At 39.7% G+C, this 23,478-nt stretch overlaps 1 long non-coding RNA gene across 2 annotated transcripts in view; it reads left to right on the top strand.

Moving 5' to 3' along the window:
• Positions 1–234: 234 nt before the first annotated feature.
• LOC146510936 (uncharacterized) overlaps positions 235–23,478 on the top strand; it is a 45,585-nt gene continuing 22,341 nt past the window's right edge. For both annotated transcript variants that reach the window (XR_014875991.1, XR_014875990.1), the window contains exons 1-2: positions 235–354; positions 565–662. This is a non-coding gene — a long non-coding RNA (uncharacterized LOC146510936). The remainder of the gene's footprint in view (positions 355–564; positions 663–23,478) is intronic.

Genomic DNA, 23,478 nt, shown 5'->3' with positions numbered 1-23,478 from the left:
CTTAGATAATTTTTTTCCAAAGATTCTTTCTTTTGTTTTCAATAGTTCTCATCACGCTGATTGATGTTCAAGGGGTCTCCTTTCCCATAAGTTTGATTCTAATTCCCACCGCGGTGATGTTAAATTGGGGTGAAACGTCATCATCAGCATCAAGAGCTTTGACTGACAGCTGCAGTCACGGAGAAACTTGCGTATCTCTGTTCGCGAATAGCAGATAGAGCGTAGGCTCTGAGAGGAGGGCCAGCGTTTACGCTACGAAAACACGACCGAGTGTTTTAACCTGACAGCCTGAGGTGTTCTTCAGTAAACTGGACTACCCGACAGAAGGACCCGAGGCCCCGCTGCACTTTTTCGGTAAGTTAAACGTGTTTGTAAGCTAATCCGTAACTACCGTCCTTAGCTAGCTAGCTCCTCAGACCTAGCTAGCTAAAATGAGCACTCGGCTGTCAGGATTCGTTTAGCTGTGCAGGTGAATGAATTTACTAAAGAAATCAGTTTTATTTCAATATTGAGGGATAAAATTTATATCTAAGTTTGATGGTTCTGTTGTCTTTGTGATTACAGGAGCTGCCCTCAGATTCAGACCTCAGCCCCATCGAATGACAGCAGACAGATCATCCAACATGTTAACTGCAAAATGAACTGATGAAAACAGTACAAAGGTTAGAGTACCACACGTGCTATAGTGAAGGCTGCAGCTTTATTGATAAAGTTAAAGACAAAAGGATTAATCACTCATGTAACTGTGTCACTATATATCAGCATTAACAAGACCTCAGTTTGTATCTCAGACCCGCACAGCTTCCGTTTTAAACACTTGATGTACTCAGCTGCAGTGTTGCCAACTCCTCAGTAAGGAAAATCGCTATTGGTTGTCCTAAAAGTCGCTAGAAGTCTCTAAATGACGTCATCGCCTAATTTGCATAATTGGTCATGCTAATGCTAATGTAATTGTAACCTACTCTGCTGGAGAGAGAAATAACATCGTGGACGAGACATAAAGTGAGCAAAAAACGTCCTAAATGCATTTAGAATTTATTTAGAACTACAAATTAAATTTCTTTTAGCAATTATTGTTTTTTGTAATGTCACAATTCCAACCCTGCTCCTTTACCCGGGCTTGGACCGGCAAAAGTGACCCGAAATAGGCACTCTGGTGGAGTTACTTTGTGTGTGTGTGTGTTTATAAGCAGTTTTAAACCTGATCCACAAAACAGCATAAGAGTAAAAGAAGAACTGACTGTGTTACAGCACCAGCTGCTTGTTGAGAGTAAAAGCCATATGCGCTTTCACGTCTTTTTTTAGCGACTTTTTTTTAGAAAAAAAAGTCCCCCTAGCGACTTTTTCTGAAAACTCGCTAAATATAGCGACAAAGTCGCTAAGTTGGCAACACTGCTCAGCTGCATGAAGAGCATATGAGATTTTGTCTAACACAATTAAATAAAACCTGATGAAGGTCAAAGGTCGTCACTTGTATGTTGAACTACAAACTTGTTGTCTGGAATTCTTTCAGTTTTTTGCAGATAGTGTGGTATTTACCATAAAGTGATTCAGAGTTATTCATACCAGAGTAACCAGAGAGGATCATATATTTTTAAATATATAACTTTCTACAGGACTGAATATAATATCTTTATATAAAAATCCGGAGCCTCTGGGGAGTATCTGAGTATTTATAACATTACACAACCCAAAGGTCTCCATCACAGTGTTGATGAAATGCTGGGTTTATCCATCTCCTGGGGCGGGCCTACGGAGGAGTGCTGAAGATTTCCCTGTGAGGGAGCTGCTGGTGAAGATCATGAGTCCTGCTTGATCAATGCGATGAGCTTCAGTCTTCCTGGTGTTTCTTAAATGATGCCTTTTTAGAACTTCTGGCACAGGACAGCTGTGATGAAAGAAAGGGAAGAAGTTTCTCCAAACCTCCGGACCCAGGAAACCCAGCTTGGTCCTGATGGTCTCCCTCACTAGTTCGTCTCCAGGGTGAATGTAGCTGTTGATATAATATGGACTCTATTATTAAATGAAAAGAACAAATTAGACTACACTACTGAAACCTTCTGCTGATGTTTTTAAAGTCTCCATGTTACCAGGCTGTAGAGGGCTCTGAAGATTTAAACAGTTTTAGATCCATTACACTCACAGTCTTATGTTAAAATCTCAAAGGACAGCATTATATGTTTGATATTAACAGTAACTCTGGGCCTCTGTAGAGTGTGCAGCTGATCTCATCGCTGTCTAAAAATGGATAAAAAAACCATAAGTGTTGAAGACTATTAAGAGTAGCAAGTGTGTAGCATCGCTAACTAGCTAGCAACAAGCCTCCAACACAGTGCGTATGCTAGCGGCTAATCTAACTAACGAATTAATGACAGAGTGATTTTTAGAACTATAAGATGATAAGCTGTGTGTCTTTTTTATAACAGTGACATGGTTGTATTTACCTTAATTAAATGAGTCGTCAGTCGAACTCGAGCAGCCGGGCTACGTAAAAAGTGTAGGGGGGCGTGTTTGCGGTCACGTCCAGCGGGTGTGTGGGCGGGAGCGTTACACAGTCGCTCCACCTCAAGTCACTACTGCGCAGACTCTGGCTCCAAATTTGCAAGATTGCAGCCTCCACAATTTCTTTTTTTTTTTTTTATAATATAAAACTTTATTAAGAAACAGTATACAATCAGAACAAAATTAACATATGGCAGGGGGTGTAATACAAAGAATTACAAACATTCAAATAATTTGTAATTACTACAAATAGTAATAGTTTTCATAGCCTTTTTGTTAAGTGACCCACTAATCAATTTTATGTAACATAAAACATCATTATAGTAATGTTTAAAATTAGGTTTTTTGTTACTGTATTTGCATTTATGAAAATAAAATTTAACTAAGATAACTAACAAGTTTATTATAAAGTAAACATCTTCTTTTTTTGCCTTCGAAAGAAACAAAATACAACATTTTCCCATTTCACAGTAAAGTCTTTATAGAGACGTCCAGCAATGAATCTACTGAAGTCTTTCCAAAATGTTCTAGCGTATGAACAGATCCAGAAGAGGTGTTGCACAGTCTCAGGATGGTTTCCACAAAATCCACAGTTCACATTTATGTCCCTTTTGAACTTTGTCATGTAATGATTAGCAGGATAAAATTTATGCAGTAATTTAAATGAGACTTCCTTCACTTTATTCGTTACCAGATACTTGTTAGGAATTGTCCATACTCTTTTCCAGTTAATGTCACTGACAAAGGAATTCCAATAAGAGACCACATGTGGAATAGTTAGAGATTCTGTCTGGAACAAAGCACGAATATTCTTATTACTTTTACTATGGTTTGTTAGACAGATTCTTCCTATGTGTGAATCTAAAGGGTTGGGGAGAGAAACCGATGATATGCAAGGTTGAATACCTTTAAAAAGCATTATAATACCCGTAGGTATTGCATCAAATAATATGGCATATTCTTTGGGTGTGGCTGGAAATTTATAGGTGTTTAAGAATTCTGAATAGGACATAAGCTGCCCATTAGGATTAAACAGCTGATTCACTAAAACAATCAGTTTCTCAACCCACCTAGAAAAAAATAATGATTTATTTTTATACACTATGTTCCTATTATTCCAAATTGAATATGTATGGGATGTGGCAGCCTCCACAAGCGGGATATTTTGGCTTCATTTTTGCACAATGGTAGGAGGCGGGGTCGCGTCGTCCATGTTTTCTACAGTCAATGGTACATATATAAACATGCACTTTAAAATACTGACAGCTGTTCTTTGCTTCTCTACTGGGCTACATTTGCTTTTTCTGCATCTGTCTCAGTAGGTACTGATGTAAATAAGCAGGGTTTTAAAGGCAAGTGTATCATATTTGATACATGAGGTTTTGAGACCATCCAAAAAAGACTAAATTAATAGCACAATATATTTTTAAGGAATAAAATGCAATGTCCCAAATATGATACAAAATAAAACTCATATATGCAAATTAACTCTTTTTTTTTAAATTGTCAGAATGTTCACAGAATTTTAACAGGCAGTTATTTCATGGTTCAGGCTTTGAAGGGTTAAAAATATCAGCAGCTTTATGCTGATGCTACTTTTATATCATTATTCCACTTTGCCTCTCATGCTCAGCACTGCCCTAAACTTTGGTTACAATGTGAGGTTCACTGTGTGGTCCAAGAAGGTCAAAATGTTGACCATGATTATGATCTAGTATAAAGACAGCACAGTGTACTATCAGTGTAGAGGACAGAAATTAGCCAAGATAGCTTGCGAAACATCTCCTTACACAATACAGGTGTGTAAATCCACAAAGAACAGTAAACCTCAGAGCAACAGCAGCAGCACAGGTTAGCACATCACAGCCTGTACTCTAAAAACACTATTAACTAGTCTGCATTTGAATCCAGAAACACAAACAAAGGCACAAGAAGAAGAAACCAAGAAAGTCAAGGTTGCAGAAAGATGAATCATCAGGTTTAAAATGAGAAGAGGGGAATATGTTCTCTTTACTGCATGCAAACAGAACACGGCTCCCTCGTGTATGAGGTCGTCTGATTAAATGTAAACTCTTCATGGTCTTTTTTTTTTTTTTTTAAAGCATCCCTGCTTTACTTGTGGTTGCCTGAATGTTGGCAAAACAGCTTTCCTCTGAAGTAACTAGCAAATCACAAGTATTCTGATTAATTTTGAGCTTCAATCTGCCTTCACTGTTTCCTGAGGGATTACCAACTACTAACTTGAGGTGCTTAAATATTTTTGTGCAACTTATTAAAAATGTTTTTTTTAAATCTTTTAAATTGAAGTATTTTCATTTTGGAAGTTTGTAAGTATTGCACATCAAGGTTTTTCTTCTGCAAGAGTTGAAGAAAAACCTTGATGGTTTGCAGAGTGTTGATTTGGTTGCTTTTATTGCAAAAAGCATACTTGAATGGAAAAAAAAACAGGTCTTCTTGCACAGCTTACCTTCTTCTTGTCACACTCAGAGTTAATAATGGATAAGAAAACATTTTCTGCACCCCTGTGGTAGGAAAAAGGTCAGGAGGCTGTACAGTATCTTGCGATGGTTGTGCATTTTAAATGATGATGAATCACTTGTGTACAAAAACCTGCTTGATTTACCGGACTAGTGATGTCACATAATGAAAATGCACCGTATTACGGTGTACATTTTAGGACATCGTCAGGTCTCAGGAAAAAAGTTGTCAGGTCTCAGACTCAGACGAAAAAATGTCAGGTCTCAGACTCAGACGAAAAAATGTCAGGTCTCAGAACACGAGCTATCAGACAGAGAGAAAATCTTCCTGCAGGTGGCGCTGTTGTCATGTCCCACCAATGACTGTAGTGACAGCTGCAATCACGGAGAAACTTGCATATCTCTGTTCGGGAATAGCAGATAGAGCATAGGCTCTGAGTGGAGGGCCAGTGTTTACACTTCGAAAACACGACCAAGTGTTTTAACCTGACATGTTCACATGTTAACTGCAAAATGAACTGATGAAAACAGTACAAAGGTTAGAGTACCACATGTGCTGTAGTGAAGGCTGCAGCTTTATTGATAAAGTTAAAGACAAAAAAACAAAAGGATTAATCACTCATGTAACTGTGTCACTATATATCAGCATTAACAGGACCTCAGTTTGTATCTCAGACCTGCACAGCTTCCGTTTTAAACACTTGATGTACTCAGCTGCATGAAGAGCATATGAGATTTTGTCTAACACAATTAAATAAAACCTGATGAAGGTCAAAGGTCATCACTTGTATGTTGAACTACAAACTTGTCATCTGGAATTCTTTCACAGTTTTTTGCAGATAGTGTGTTATTTACCATAAAGTGATTCAGAGTTATTCATACCAGAGTAACCAGAGAGGATCATATATTTTTAAATATATAACTTTCTACAGGACTGAATATAATATCTTTATATAAAAGTCTGGAGCCTTTGGGGAGGAGCCGAGTATTTATAACATTATACAAACCAAAGGTCTCCATCACAGTGTTGATGAAATGCTGGGTTTATCCGTCTCCTGGGGCGGGCCTACGGAGGAGTGCTGAAGATTTCCCTGTGAGGGAGCTGCTGGTGAAGATCATGAGTCCTGCTTGATCAATGCGATGAGCTTCAGTCTTCCTGGTGTTTCTTAAATGATGCCTTTTAGAACTTCTGGCACAGGACAGCTGTGATGAAAGAAAGGGAAGAAGTTTCTCCAAACCTCCGGACCCAGGAAACCCAGCTTGGTCCTGATGGTCTCCCTCACTAGTTTGTCTCCAGGGTGAATGTAGCTGTTGATATAATATGGACTCTATTATTAAATGAAAAGAACAAATTAGACTACACTACTGAAACCTTCTGCTGATGTTTTTAAAGTCTCCATGTTACCAGGCTGTAGAGGGCTCTGAAGATTTAAACAGTTTTAGATCCATTACACTCACAGTCTTATGTTAAAATCTCAAAGGACAGCATTATATGTTTGATATTAACAGTACCTCTGGGCCTCTGTGGAGTGTGCAGCTGATCTCATCGCTGTCTAAAAATGGATAAAAAAACAAACAAAACATAAGTGCTGAATCCTTCAATAATACAGACTATTAGAGTAGCAGGTGTGTAGCATCGCTAACTAGCTAGCAACAAGGGCACGTGCAGAGGGGGGGGCTAGAGGGGCTTGAGCACCCGCCCCTTTCCTGATGGGTGCCCAAAGTGCCCTATTGTTGAGGCAACTTTTTTAAAAAAATATTTATTTATTTATTTTTTTATGTGTGTGGGCGTACAGAGTCCTGTCAGTGCTCCTCAACAATAATATTTAACTATTAATCACAGTTTTGCTAAATAAAAGGATCTGGCTTGCGTCAGTCACATGATCACATTTAACCAATGATCGCCCTTGACGACAGAACGCGCTGGTTACGAGCCGGGAACGAGCTCACAAAGAGCACGCGCATTTTTAGCTGTAGGAGAAACACAAATTAACTCAGAGACAGACTGACGCGACAAAACCAGTAAGTAGGTGTACAGCGTACACTGTAGTGTATAGCACACAGGAGTATTAGCTTATTACGTACACGTTGGTAAGCTGTCTTGTTGCAACTGACGAACTGAAACAAACGAGCGTGCTGTGTGTGCAACAGCGTGACAAACATTACCTGTCCTTTTGTTAACTGCACAAGTAGTGCTGGTCATAGCTGCTGGCTACCTGTGTAAGGCTGTCATGGGTCTGTAGCTCTGTCCACCGTTTTAGGGAACATATTTTATTTTTTAAAGTAAGTTTCCGGGCTTTTCCTGCCTTTCTGGAGGGATTATATTTCACTAAAAACGATCTAATATGCATGTCCACATAATTATGCATTATTATAATTATAATATATTAAAAAAAAACACACGCTGTGTTTTAAAGAACATACATTAAGAAGCAGATTATATTAGATTTATATTTTAAATAAGACAAAATTTGGATTTTACAGCAGTAAAATTATTGTATCTCTACAGTTTAAAAATGTAATAAGCTTTGCCCCTGCACAGAGTGGATAGTGAAACAAATGAAATCATCATAAATACTTTATTTCATATTTATTACTTCCCCCTCCTCATTGCTTTATTATTGTAGCTCTAGTAATAAATAATAATGTAAGGATTCTGGATCAGCACCGTGATGCCCATAGTATACACAGTATTCTGAAGAAGGTCTAAAATGTCACTGTGTGTGCGTGCATGTGTGTGTTTTATTTAGATGGTTTTTTTTTTAAATTATTACTCATGATATAACATTGTCCAGACATGCCTGGTAAGGACATGAGGAGGGAACAGTAGGAGCTGTGTGAGGCTACTAAAGGCAGTGCTATAACATTTTTCTGTCATCATTTTATTATAGATTAAGTGCAAGAGTTGTTAGGTGTGGATAATTAGATTATAGTTTATTGCAATAGCAAGTTGTGCCTTGTTCTCAGATAGACAGCAAGTGGAGAGTGATATATGAAAAGATGGGATGGAAGGAAGAAGAGAAGCAAAGAGTGATTCACAGGCAGAGCCTAAATTATTTCTCACAGTTTTTGTTGTCTTATGGCAGACGTTCCCAAAGTGTGGGGCCCGCCCCCTAGGGGGGGCGCAGAGCCATTGCAGGGGGGGCGCGGCATGAAAAGGGAAAAAAAAAAAAAAAAACAACGCTTGGACACTGCTAGCACGGGCGCCCACACGCAAAGCAGGAGATGAAGCATAGCTGAATATGTTTCCAAACCAACTTCATTCTATGGTGAAGCATATCTTCCGTTTGGTTTCACCTGCACAAGTGCTGAGGTAGGTCTCCCTGCAGGATTGGTTTTCCCTTCGTTGGGAGCAGCGCTGGGCTGTTTAAATCACGGACAAACAGTATCCCACATTCTTGATTTGTAGTTCATAAACACTTGTTGTAATGACTAACTACTCCTGACATTTTGGAGATGTTAGCTCTTTATACAGTAAAGTTACAGTGGGATACAAATAACAGGCTCATCCTGCCACAATTTGTTCCCCGGTTCAAATCACGGACAAACAGCATCCAACAGTTGTTTATGTTTTTGAACCCATTTTGCAGAGGGATTTTTTTAAAAATGTATTGATAGCAATGTTGAATATTATTACACAGGAAAAAAAAACAACTACATGTAAAATAATTACACCATGATGCCTCTGCCTTTCTAAATGGAGGGACAGTAACTGCGTGTAAAACCTGTAGATAGTGTCAGATTATAATATTATTGTATGCCATGTTAGACCCCTAATTAAAGATTGTGAATTATTATGTAGTTTTAGTTTGCATTATGCTCCTGAATTAGAAGAGGGTGATAACTATTACATTTGGTAAACTGATTTGCATTACATTAGACTGCTGATTTATTGTGAATGAATGATATTGTTTTATGATGCATTATACTGCTGAGTTATAAGAAATATTGTTCACAGAAAGTCATCGTCTTATTTGTCTGATTAGAAGAGAACAGAGTATACTGCCCCATCTTAGCAGGAGCAGATAAACAGGGAGCCAAGGTTGTAGCTTAGGCGCTGTGTGAGAAAGAATGTGAATGTTTAGGCTTTTATGATTAGGTGGGGGCCACTAGAGGCTATAAAAGTTTGATCAAGGCTCCACCATTTTGAGATCTGATGCTGTCTGCTGTATGGTGTCCATCTCCCACGCGTGTGTTCATTAAATCATCGTTTGACTTGACCCGGCCGGACCAGTGTTGTTATTTTGGTTTTCCTCTTGTATCCATTCCCAATATTTGAATCCGTAACAGTTTTGGGGGCTCGTCCTGTGGTATTGGGATGGAAGTTTTGGAGGCTTGGACGGTCCGAGGTGGTCAGACGGGCAGACATTATCCGGCAATCGAACTGAGTGGACAGGCGCCTTTATAAAAGAGGTAGGCACAGGCCTGTTGATTTTATCCGAAGTGTGCTGAATTGGACGATGAAATTAAATGTCTATTCAGTAAAAGTTGCCGGTGAGTGTCTGTTTTGATTTTGATGAAAAATCTCATGAGTTTTGAAACTTGAAGTAAGGTTACAAGTAATAATACTGGGTTAGAGTCCCAAGATAAAGTAATAATACTGAGTTAGAGTCTCAGGTAAAGGTAATAATACTGGGTTAGAGTCCCAAGGTAAAGGAAAATAATACTGAGTTAGAGTCTCAGGTAGTTGGATAGGGAATTGGTCATTTTGTGAGTTAGAGTCTCCATTGGTTTAAAGGATTGCATCTGTGTTGGCCATGTTGAGAGTTAGAGGCTCCATTGTCCATAACGTTGCATCTGCGTCGGTCATACTCTTGTTTTAGAGGGTTGACGGCGGTTTAAAAGTATTATAAATTTTGTTAGAACGGTGGTTAGAGTCCACTAAGAGGCGCATAGCCCGGAGGTTACGCTCCCTCCTGGCCGCGGACGCGCGACCTTGACCTGTCGGCGAACAGGGTTAGTTCAGTTGGTCACTGTGGAGCTTGGGGCACTCCAGAATAACTAGGAGTTCGAGTCTCCTTATCTGCGCTTTTTTGGGCACTGTAAATTGACTTAGGGATTTTAGAGATGAGGCCAGATACAGTTAGAGTCTGATACTGGTTAATTGATTACAAAAAAGTTGGACTTTCTTCGGTTGGACCCGTTATCTTAAATTTGTCAAAATTGTGTAGGCGCTAAAACTTTCAGGCCTGAGAGTGATTGTAAATATAAGACGTCTTTGTAATATAATAGAGAGTTGAGTGTGAAACGAGGCTGTGTGTGACGGTAGCGCGCTGCAGCGCTGCGAGCTATTTTTAGATAATGTGTGAACATGCAAATGAGGCGGCTGTTGTGAAGCCCACAGAGGACTTCCTGTTTAGCGTGTTATTGAGTTTTATAAGTATGATTTGCAAACAATGATACATGCCTGTAATTAAAACGCTGATTTTGCTGATTATAATATTACAAATAAAGTTTTGAATGACTACGGTGAATGTTTAATGTTTGGCTGAGTTTTGATATGGGAGAGACGGCTTCGCAGCTGTTGGGGGTAAGTGACCGGAAACTTGCATGCCCATAAAAGGCAACTGCCTGACTGTGTGAACTATGCACCAAGAGAGAGAGTAAAATCTAGGTGGATGAATTAAATGGATGTTGTAAGAAAAATAGTAAATGAATGTTTTAGTCTCTTAATACAGGTGGATTTCTCTCAACCAGGAGACCTGAGTACAGCAGCAAAAGGATAGATTAATAAAATTGGGACGACACACAGGCCAAGCTCTGGCTCAAAATTTTACAGGTTGACCTCTCACTTTGTCCCCACCCGAAAAAGAAGCTTAAAGGACATCTTCTCATACAGTTATGGGCTACCATGACTGGAAATTTTCAGGCAAGTTTTTCACTGAATTGTTTTTGGCACCATGTGTCCCTGAATCTCACAAGCAAGCTCTAATTCCTGGCTGAAGACATGGAATGCTGTTATTTAAGGTGGGAAATAAAATTTGGGAAACAAAATTAAAAACACACACAATTGGAGAAATGCCTTGTTTGAGAAAAAAGTTAAAATATCCCACCCACAAACGCACATACACGCAATGAAGAAACAGCTTACACTCATGAACACGTGAAAATTTTCCAGCAAGGTTAAAGCAGCAAAACTTAACATACACCTGATGTTAAATGATAAAGTCTATCCACTACTAACAAATAAACTCTCTGGGTTGCAGGACAACAACTTGACTTCAAAAAGACAGACACTGGTAAATCACAAACCAGTGATGAAACAACAAATTTAGTGGTTAAAAGAGTCAAATTGTGGCATGTGTTCCTGTGATTGATTAATACAAGAGATTACTGAATAAAATAAAATTCCTTTTTTGAAGTATTAAACATGATCTTAAGAATTTTAACGTGTACCTGTGTTGTCCTGTCAACTTGGTGGGTTATGAGTTGATTATATAGTGAGAAAAAACAAAAAAAAAGGGGGGGAGAAGGCTGACACAGGGCCTGGCCCCTCTCTGAATAACATAGCCAAAACAACATTATTTTCAAACAACATCATTTTCCTGTTCGTCTGTTTTTGTTTTGTTTTTGTTTTTTCTCTTTATGCTTAATTACAGGCTGCTTTGTCGGCCCGGAAAGCCGAGGCTGACCTGGACTCCTGCTCTCCCCTCTACCATCTTTGCTCTCCCTTCTACCATCTTTGATGTGACCCTGACCAAATGCTACAGCAGCTGGACTCACAACAACAGCCTGAGAATGTCAACAGTGCTGCAGGAAAGAGATCTCATGCAGCGGAGACGGAGAACGTTAAATCCAAGGCCCGTTTCACTACACGGGGGAGATTTCCAGATAGCTTCAGCTGACAGAGCTGTGACGAGACGCCTATTAAGCCCTGATGATAAGTGAGGCCGAGCAAAAGAATGCTGACCTTAACAACTCTGCATTAAAACTGTGCAGGACAGTGATGGACCAACACGGATGATCGGGCAGCAAAAAGGGCGTGCCAGAGACATGAGGAGTAACTGAGGTCAGAAGGCACCTCAGATTGGACAAAAGCAGCAGAAGAACATAAGCTGAAGGCACAGGTGTCGGGGCTCAGCCAGGAGCTGACCTCTGAGAAGAGCCGAACAGCAGAGCTGCAGAAGGCCGTGGAGCAAAGCAAGGAAAACATCAAAAAACTTCAATCTGACGTGTACGGAAAAGACTCTGAGGTTTCTGCCCTCAGTGAGAGCTCAAGACATCAGAGCAGAAACTGAGCATGGCTCAGGAGGAGCTGGCTGCTAATCGAACCCATCAGTCAGGCTTAGAGTCCCAGATACAGGACTTAAAATCAGGCCGGAGCTTGCTGGAGCAGGAGGTTGTCAAACCTGACGAGAAGCTCCAACACCAGGAGCAAACCCTGAAGGACCTACAGAAGCAAAAAGGGTCAAGTTAAGGAGGAGCTGGACAAGGAGAAGATGCAGGAAACTGGAGAAAAGGACTGCCTCAATTGGGGCCAGAACCAGTATGGAGAGAACTTTGGGCAGCAGCACCAATGGACCCAAACGGACTGAAAAGGAGGAGAGCAGGACCCCAGAGCACGCTTCAGGCCGTGGTTTACCCAGAATACCAGAACAGGAAAGTGATGAACACAAACACACACACACAAACACACACATCTACATACACTGACTCAGAAGCAAGAGAAACACACATATGAACACATATGCACTCGTTGATTGACTGAGAAATGACACACACACACGCACACAAATCAAAATGCTGATTCAATTCACTGAGAAGTGATCCACACACACACACACACACACACACACACACATGTTTGTGCAATGAAGAGTGACACACACACGCTGCTGCAATGAAGAATGCTTTACTAACAAATGCTATGCTGATACGCAAAATGCTGCACACAAACGTCCAAATACAGAATTTGTTACAACAACAAGAAGCCATTGATTGTTAATTGGTTAAATGCATTTCATGTCACCCAGAGGGCATTTGTGTAGATTTAGGGGACAGGGTCTAGAGCAGTTTGGTTATGAAAAAAATGTCTGTGAGTGATGTCTGTTTATGGCTTAAGGCCTCGACTGAATTGTTTACTGTGCTTCACACAGCCTGATAAGGAGCAGTGGTACAGAGTGAAAATGATGAATTAACGGTGTGAGCCTTATTTCGGAGCGCCACATTTTTGTGATTGAGATTTAATTGAAGGAGGAACACACTAAAAATAAATAAATAAAAATAAAAATAATAACAATAATAAAATATAAAATAAAAAGAAGAAAAGGGGGCCAGCCCTCGGATTTACGTAAGCATCCCACGTGTATTTAACACAATTGCCTCAGGCTTTAAAGATTTGTACAAAAATTCAACAGGAAATCATAGCTTCCCTGTATTTCCTACATTGTTGGCATGCTGGTGAGTGCTGTTGCTCCACAGTAAGAAGGTCCTGGGTGCAGGTCCACAGTCTGGCTAGTTTGCAGTGGTTTCTCTCTGGGTATTCTGGTTTCCTGCCACAGTGAAAAGTCATGCAGCTGTTAGAGTTAGGTTAATTGATGATTCTAAATTATCCGTGAATGTAAGTGTAAATGGTTGTTTGTTTCTAGGTGATAGACTGGTGACCGGTTCGGGGTGCACCCTGCCTCGTAACCTATCACTTTAGAGTTATTTCCCAGCCCTCGTGCAATTAGGATAAAGATAGGAGGATGGTAGTTGTTGTAGACCCATTCAATTTTTATGGTAATCAGAATTTAGACTTTGTTGAACCGTAGGCAATATGAAGACAACATGTAGTATTTAAGGGACCAAGTAGAATTTGGATAAAAGTTAGTGAATAGTGTTGAAAAAATGACAGAATTGTGAAGGATTAAAATATTCCAGGAGCTTAACTTACTCCATCTGAACATGTCTTAATCGTGTAATATGAACTCAAAATGCACAGGTTTACTGAATATGAAAAGGTTGTGTTGATTTAACTCAGTTGTTTAAGTTTCTACCAAAGCAAAACATTTGTGTGCAACTAGTGTCCACTATTGAATCAAATAAGTCCAACACGTTTTTGTCAGTGCAAAAAGAAGTTACGGTACCTGTATGCTTACACAATATTGTCCCGGGACGGAGAAAAACTTTCTGGTGAAGTTTTGGTTGATTTTGGGTTTTGCTTAACACTAGGTTGATTTTATCAGTGAGGTTTGGATTGCTTTCTTTCTCTAAGAGAGAGAAAGATGGTTTTATGCTTGGACATGTTTCCAACGGGCCCCAGTATTTGTTATTATATGAGTATTTTATTGGTTACGTTTGTCTTTGCTTTTGTTACAGTGCACTGAAATAAGAACATCTGAGAGGAGTGATCCACCGGTGGTGATATTTTGGTATTTTGTGAGTTCCTGATTTAACAAATCAGCTCTTTAATCCAGGCCTGAGAGATTGAACTTTAAAGCGCTATAAAACATGATTACTAGAAACAGTCGCAAAGTATTTTTCTCCATGATTATAATGGGCTCTGGAGAGATTCACTTATATGGGACATTGATCACATGAGAAGTCCTGAACCTAAAAGGATTGCAGCGAGTCAATCCAGTCCAAAAAAACAAGGAACTGTTTTCCTTTAAAAATGATGACGTCATCTTGCTGGTGATGGAGCCTCGAATAGGTTGCGTGTGGGACTCCATTATCAGCAATATCTGGTATGAATGTGTGTGAATGTATGCATGTGACTGGACTGTGATGGACTGACGACTAAATGTTTAAACTGACTTGACACTGAGACAAAAACGATACCGACTTTAGGATTAGTACATGTCTACAAACAATTCACCCAGCTTGTAAAAGAAGGGTGGATGTTTTGTCTCGCTTTGTTTTGTTTTTGCAGGAGTAGGAGGACAGAGACTAGGGGGGGAGGCTGTAGCTTCACATGAGTGTGAACTGCAGACTTAACCCTTTGGTTGCTAATTTTGAGCTACTGATGTTTCCATCAAGAAAATTGTGTTTTATTAGCTGTGTTTCGATTAATGCAGCACATTATATTGTTGGGAATGTTAAATGCTAAAGTGAAGAGAAGCTTTGATTTCACTCATGACTAAACATGTTATTATTAACCATAGCGGGCCACTGTAAAAAGTCAATCAATTTTGATAGAAAAAGCAAGAAAAAACTCTATTGATACCTACACAGCAAATCCAGCATGTCCAAATTAACACTGTCAGATTTGATTTCAACACTTTTAAAGTGTCTATATGGGTCCACACCAGAGAGGGTTGATTTGACTGTTTTTGGAGAGTTGGTACGTTAACTCTGATTTAGTGTTGAACGCCAAATCTCTCTGGAGTTGATAATTTAACACTTGGTGTTAAGAGTTTATATATTAACTCTCAAAGAGTATTTTAGTTTAGCTACGTAGGAGTTATCTTCTAATTAATTCTAAAAAGCAGGAATTTTACTGTTCTGAACTTCTAGAAATTTCTTTTGGAAATAAACATTTACTAAAAAGACGCAATGGTTTTTGAAAAACATTTATTCTGAACTGGGCACCACAATTTCAAAACATTTTCTGAAAGATGTAACAGTGTACATGTTCTCACTTTCATTAGAATTTCGTTTATCAAAAGGTCTGACATAGGTGAGCTGGTAAATGCAAATAACAGCATTCTCATCACTTATTTCAATAAATACAAAATACAATATGCATGTCCTTCATTCATCACTTTGTGGAACTTCAACGCACTTCCGCTCTCCCCCATATTCCATCTTCACAAGCATATCCTATGTGGAGATTGAATAAAAATTAGTTGACACTAATTAATGGCACAAATCAATTGCAGCACAGTAAAAAAAAAAAAAAAGAAAAAAAAAAGAAAAGAAAAAAGGAATCCTTTTTGAGCCATTACTTGTGTAAAGTATTTTCCCAACAACAGGTAATACTGAACTAAATGTAAAACCTCAACCTTTTTAATTTTTATATAAACGGTGTGCACAAAACTCTGGAGGGATCTAAGTGCTAACGTAGAACTCAGTCGGGACTCGGGACATCTGCTACTGCTGTTTGCTCGTTTTTTATGGGAGATGTTTTCAGGCTTCAAGTAGCACCATTATATCAACATTTCACATTCTAGACATTGTTTTAAGTGTATTTGACCAAGAAATTTGACTGAAAATTCACATGCAAGCTTTTTTCAAGGCTGTGGTATTTGCCCGCAAACAATACCTTTCAGCTAGCTAAAACAGAATATTATGCTATCAGCGAGCAACATGGCTAATGCCTTTCACACAGCTTTGTCTCAACTCCAAAGAGCCACAGAAGTAAAAGCTAATAACAATAATTGAAACAATCTTTGAAAACATGACTTACCAAGCATGGCAAACAACTCAAATATGTAGAGCAAAATGTTTTGAAACGGCTTCACTTCAGCTTCGATTGGAGCCGTGCTGGGGGCGGAGTCTGTGAATTTACTCTATTGGTGTCATAGCCCCTGTAGGAGTTCAGAGTTAAGAGGTCAAGAGTTAATGTTTCCATTGTAACACCTCCAGATTTGAAATAGGAAACACTAATTTTTAACACTCGATTTTAACTACTATCATTTTACACCTCAGAGTTACATTAAAAGAATGTGACTCTACTTAGAGTAAAATTAACTCTAAGACTACTAACACCAAAACATTTAACACTTTTGAATTTGCTGTGTATGAATAACAGGGGAATGATAGACTTGTCACATTCAAAATAGAGATATGTAATGACAAACCTTGGTCCACGTCATTTAGGTTCTCGATTGAAATAGTCAATAATTTAGAAAAGTAAGATAGAACCGACAGGGGCATGTGGTGCTGCACAAGAATAAGAGCAAAATAAAGAAAAATTAAAATGTACCATTACACTCAGAGGATCAATATGAAATTCAATATATGCTAATTTTGTATGAAGTACGTGACTGATAACTGTTCTGTCCTGAGCTTTTGTTTTTACAGCGCCCACTTGACCACACCAACAGTTTCTCGCCACCAAAAGCGGGTACTTGCAAAGAATAGGGAGGAATATCATCAGAAGTGGGAAAGGTAAGCCCCGATGGGGGTGATAATGTAACACACCCAAAGAAAGATTTTAGGTCTGACCAACCGTCTCAGTCGTGGGCAAAACGATGACAGTCAATAAAATTCTAAAAGATAATTTAGTGACAAAAATATTAAGAGATAAAAGATAAAACAGTCCAGTGTCCCATTCATGAATCAAATAAAAACACACAGTCCCAAGGTCAGAGCCAGCTATGCCACACGGCCAGTTGCACTCCACATGTTGCCTTTAACAGGGGTAGAAGTTGTCCTTGGAGACCCACTACCCTGAAAGCATATAGCCAGTGATCACTGAAACCTGTGTAACTATGCTGTCTTTAGGCTGTGGCATATAATAGGCCCTGGCCTGTACAGAGAGCCAAAATGACACGTTGAGTATAAAATTCATAGCGCAAAACCCATTAATCCCAAAAATATCAGATTATCACATTACATACATGCACAGAGAGACAAAATGACACAGCAGTGTTTGTAGTGTGAGCTATAAGTAGACCAGTGTATCAGTGCAATCAAGTACACCTGCCTCTAATTAGTCCAACCCGATTCCAGCCATTGGCTCACCAAAAATGTGACACACACACAAAAAACCACTCCCAACCCAGTGCAACTTCACACAATAATATGGAGCTGAATTAACACAGGCACACTAGTCTACCATGTTACAATAACACCATTAATTTCATGTATGGTCAAATTCTTAAAACTTGACCCCAAACATGAAAAATTCTTCAAACATTTAGAGACAGAGTGGAGTTCTAGATAAACATAATGTAGCAAACCACATAAGGATGGACCATTGGAATTAATAAGATGGTGAAATAACACGCAGGAAAAATGTTGATCATGTTGATTATGTTTATTCCAGTGTGCAGAGATTGGCTAATCTGACCAGGAAATGTTATAAATGGATTGTCGGAACAATCAGCGTTAGAATCACCTTTGACAGTCCAGACTAAGATGGCGTTGGACATGTTCAGGGCGGAAAAGGGTTGGTGTGACCAAGGTGTGGTTTGGCTTGTTGTATGTATATTTGATAATGATATAGCTCTGGATGGACCAGTTACCAGGGCATGGAAGGAGGACAGACTCATTAAATGAGGAGAAGGAATTTTCTGGGATTGGAGATCCTGTGGGTGAGTGGTTGACTAAAAGCATGCATAAAAATAAAAGCTATCTTTTGTTATTGATTGGTAATAGATTGATAATTGGCCACATTCACAGTTGTATTGACTTGTAGTGGACGTAGTCTACTTCATGTTTAAGCACTCTAATTAACAGATTGAAAATAGTGACATTAAAGGAAGAATATGCAGCACCACCCTGTCAGATGCCAGTGCCGGTGGGGCTCAGTGATGAATCAGGTGAGCTTCATGGCTGAATTAAAACATAGAGGCCCCTGCGGTGGTCAGTAAGGGATAAAAAGGGTGTGTTTTACTGTTATTTTAGCATCAGTATTATTGTTACATCAGAATCATATAACAAGCATTGCATTGAACATTTATTGAAGCTATTGACATATTAACATTTGTATTACAGTGATTGTTATAACCCCATGTTAATCTTCTATCTACAGGTGTCAAAAGTAGTCAACAAGTTCATGTTGAAGTGAAGTTCATAATAATACAGGTTTTGTTTGTAGACGATTGTGAAGACGCAGGCTCTGGGCGGAGCCAGGTGTTGAACAGATCTAACATGACAATTAAATTGATTTCATTCCCTAACACAGAATAACAAGACTGGAGCAACGACACTGGACAGGAGAAAGTCTGATACTTTCTAAGATATGAGGTCACTAACCTTTTTTAATTTTCTAGCTTAATTGAATGGACACATGTTAGAATTAGAAATGGCTAATTTGTTTTTTATGTCTTTTATTAGAATGAGTGGTTTTAATCATTTTTATACATATCTTGCAAATGTGCTTATAATGAGTTGGCACTCGGTTTTTTGAAGGTCATAAGCTTCGTTCGGCGATAGTCCGGACTGATAAAGTGTAGGAAATGCCTTGAGTGCAGCGGGCTAAATGCAAACACGCTTACACACACATACACTAAATTAGGATAAGTCCTTGGGACATTCTGAATGTTCTAAACCAATTCTGAATCACCAAAAGATCAGTAGACAGCAACATTAGATTAGAGCTAGGAAGAGAGGTGTTTTGGTTTTCTGTCTCTTACAGAGAAAGGAACAGACACCAGACGAGGTCACAGATATACGAGGATCCTTGGCAGCAGAGACAGACACGGTGACTGCTGAAACATCAACTGGGTTCAAGTGTCATGGCATTTTGGGCTCCAGTTAGTCACCTCAAAAGGATGGATCCCATAAACACAGCAATAACCATGAAGGGGTTGACGGAAATCCAGGAACACCACACCAACGACGTTCGAGAGGCTGTTGGTCATAAGGAGAACACCTTTCTGTTCCTTTTCCTGGGGAACACAGCTGTGATCCCAGAATACACAGATCATTGTTTGAAATCGGGGCAGAATAATCCCCTGATCTGTGCAACGACTGAAGGGTTGTCTAACCCCTGATGTTGAAGGAAACAAGAGCCGAGGATCACCCGACTGGAAGACATTGGTGCCTACAGCAATAAAATAAAGGTTAAAAGCTCCTCGGACAGAGGTTCTAGTCCGAGTACGTTTGGAGGGTATAAGGTAGCACCGAAATAAAGCTGTGGGAGAACTGGGGAGTGATGGGAGTATCATCTGTATCTACTGTTGTTGTTGTAATAAAAGTTTTTCTTGCATCTGAACTGCGCAAACACAGAGGTCATCTCACATATGGTTCACCCAACAGGGGGACAAAGGGCCTAAGGAGTAAGGAGAAATGAACCCGGTAACACTGGATTGGAGGGTGTAAGTGAGCTCTTTAAGTCTAAAGAGCTCATCAGGGGGAATTGTCAGATTATAATATTATTGTATGCCATGTTAGACCCCTAATTAAAGATTGTGAATTATTATGTAGTTTTAGTTTGCATTATGCTCCTGAATTAGAAGAGGGTGATAACTATTACATTTGGTAAACTGATTTGCATTACATTAGACTGCTGATTTATTGTGAATGAATGATATTGTTTTATGATGCATTATACTGCTGAGTTATAAGAAATATTGTTCACAGAAAGTCATCGTCTTATTTGTCTGATTAGAAGAGAACAGAGTATACTGCCCCATCTTAGCAGGAGCAGATAAACAGGGAGCCAAGGTTGTAGCTTAGGCGCTGTGTGAGAGAAAGAATGTGAATGTTTAGGCTTTTATGATTAGGTGGGGGCCACTAGAGGCTATAAAAGTTTGATCAAGGCTCCACCATTTTGAGATCTGATGCTGTCTGCTGTATGGTGTCCATCTCCCACGCGTGTGTTCATTAAATCATCGTTTGACTTGACCCGGCCGGACCAGTGTTGTTATTTTGGTTTTCCTCTTGTATCCATTCCCAATATTTGAATCCGTAACAATAGTCAGATTAACAGTATTTCGTCTCTGTCTGCCATTCTGCAATTCATCTCATGTAAACAATAACGTGCACACAGCGTGAGGTGAAAAAAGGCACATACCTTTGACATTGCGTGACGAACTCTGTATTCCTCGTCCACACGTAAACGCAAAAAAGGAGTTTTAAAAAATCTCTGTTCTCGGTGATTCGAAATGCCGTTTACGTGGACGAAACAGCTGAGTTTTCAAAAATACCCGTGTAGGTGTGGACGTAGCGTAAAAGACTTAGTAGTTTATTTTATTACTACCTGTAATTTATTGCAGATTACTTGTATTTCCTTAATTGTTTACTAAATGTTTGAGGTGTGAAATAAACCGCAATGGAGCAAAATATGGGCGTGTGTGGTTGGAGGATGTGTTCGTGCGTGCGCGCGAGGGGGGGCGCGAACATTTTTCTTGTAAAACAAGGGGGGCCCAGCAAAAAAAGTTTGGGAACCACTGTCTTATGGTTCCAAGTGCTGTCACCAATCTTTGCATTTTGTTATTATCTCATGACACTTGTTTAATCAGCTACCATCTCTCCTATGAACTTTTTAATGTCTACAGTCTCAGATCAACACAGCCCTGCCCTCCAGCACTATCCACAGCAGGAGCAGCAGCAACCCCTCAACAGCAACATTGTACCCATCAGGTAAAACATCGGCTACGTTTGCTTTGCCTTGTTGCCCATATTAGATTCTTGATGAATGTGTGTTGTTGTTATTCAGCCTGGTTCAATGTGCCCCTTTTTAACTTTGAGCACCTGCCCCTTTAAACGTCTCTGCACGGCCCTGGCAACAAGCCTCCAACACAGTGCGTATGCTAGCGGCTAATCTAGCAAACGAATTAACAACAGAGTGATTTTAGAACTATAAGATGATAAGCTGTGTGTCTTTTTTATAACAGTGACATGGTTGTATTTACCTTAATTAAACGAGTCGTCAGTCGTGGTAAACCAGCAAAAAAAACTCGAGCAGCCGGGCTATGTAAAAAGTGTAGAGGGGCGTGTTTGCGGTCATGTCCAGCGGGTGTGTGGGCGGGAGCGTTACACAGTCGCTCCACCTCAAGTCACTACTCCAAATTTGCAAGATGGCAGCCTCCATCTGAGACTGAGACCTGACATTTTTTCGTGTGAGACTGAGACCTGACATTTTTCGTCTGAGACTGATACCTTTATACATTTTACCTTTGTACACATATCATTTTGTATTGTAATTTCTGCCCATGATGTTTTGGATTTGCAGTTATGAAAATGATATTGAGAAACCGGATGGGAACGAGACAGAACTGTGGAGTTGTCTAAAACACATGAAATTTATATCCACCTGCAGCTCAGAGCAACTTTCAAAGCATGTATCCAAGACTGTAGTGGAGGGTTTGTTTGTTTTTTTTAAATGCAGCAGCTCCCTCTGCTGGTCTCCAGGCTTTCCCGATGCCATTCTGGGAGAAATATCTTATTAAATTGAATAATGCCTGCAAAACGTCTTGATTCATTGCCTTCCGCTTATCCTGTTCAGGGTTGCGCAGGGCACTGGAGCCTATCCCAGCTGTCTTGGTTGAGAGGCAGGGTACACCCCAGACAGGTCTCCAGTCTGCCACAGGGCTAACACATAGACAAAGACAACCAACTGCATTCACATTCACACCTATGGGCAATTTAGTATTTCAAATTAACCTAACCCCACTAATTAACTAAGTGTGGGAGGAAGCCAGAGACCCTGGAGAGAACCCTAGCAAACACGGAGAGAACATGCAAACTCCACACAGAAAGACCCTGGCCTGATGTGAGGCAACAATGCTAACCACCGTGCTACCGTGCTCATAGACTGTACAACAAGTTTGAATAAAAACGCTGTCAGCTGTTATAGCTAAAGAAATCAATTTTAAAATTCTCTCCCTTCACTCCTCTGTGACCGTATGTCTGAGTGCAAAGATCTCATACTTTCAAAAGCCACCCACAAAGCTTATGAGGAGTCACACAAATCACAGTAATGATCTCACTGACGGAGAATAGCTGAAAAAAAAAGACCCCGAAAAGTAAACAGCTAATGTTGCTAGGCAAAAGACTTCAGAAGAAAGAAACACAACTGCCCTGAATTTGTCTACCATACATTCATCTCTTGGTGAAAAGGCCAAAATGAACAAGGAGACTTCAACATTGGGACTTTTTTCATCTTCTCTTCAGGGGCGGATCTACAGGAGTGGTATGGGGTGGCATGTGCCACCCTAAAATAATCTCTTGCCACCCCTAGTGCCACCCTTGCTTTTTGCATATGACAATGTTGTTTATTAAAATAAGCTAGCATCAACCCTTTGAGCCAAGCTACAATTAATGTTGAATATAAATTCTAAAACTGGATATATTGCATAGTGTTACCCTCAATCCCCACTGCTAAAAAATGGTTCAGCCCTGCAGACAGGCTTTACTTCTTGTTGTCAGTAGCAACCAATGCCTATGATTGTGCTGAGCACATTTTGAATCTAGAGTTTATCAATGAGGTCAAAGTGGGGATGGCCCCACTGCTCATACTGTTAGCTCAGAGTGCTCACGATGGTCTCGGCTTGTCTTAAGACAAAAATAAAAAGTAAAAACGGACAAAGTGATAATGTGCTCCGTGAAAGCAGACTGTGGGTTGGAAGAGAAAGAAAAAGAGATCTGTTTAGTTTCACTTTCTGTACAGCGTGGTTGTCTGTTTAATTCAAAAGTACAGGAAGCAGCAACAGATGCAAATACAGTTATTAATGTGTCACACTTCTTCCTTTAATTCAAGGGCTTTCACAAAGTTATTGCACTAACTGTTTAGAATGACAGCCATTTTTATACACTGCCCCCCATTTTCAGAGGCTCAAAGGTAACTGGACACCCTGATATGATTTTAAATAAAATTGTTTTTAAAACTTTGATGAAAATCCTCGGCAGTCACTGACTGACTGAGGTCTAGATGCTCTGCCGGACCTTTACCGCAGCCCCTTCC

This window comes from Neolamprologus multifasciatus, chromosome 9 (genome assembly GCF_963576455.1).
Source record: "Neolamprologus multifasciatus chromosome 9, fNeoMul1.2, whole genome shotgun sequence".
Classification (NCBI taxonomy): Eukaryota; Metazoa; Chordata; class Actinopteri; order Cichliformes; family Cichlidae; genus Neolamprologus; species Neolamprologus multifasciatus.
The sequence above is the reverse complement of the archived record's forward strand: the minus strand, read 5'-3'. Positions and strand labels throughout refer to the sequence as shown.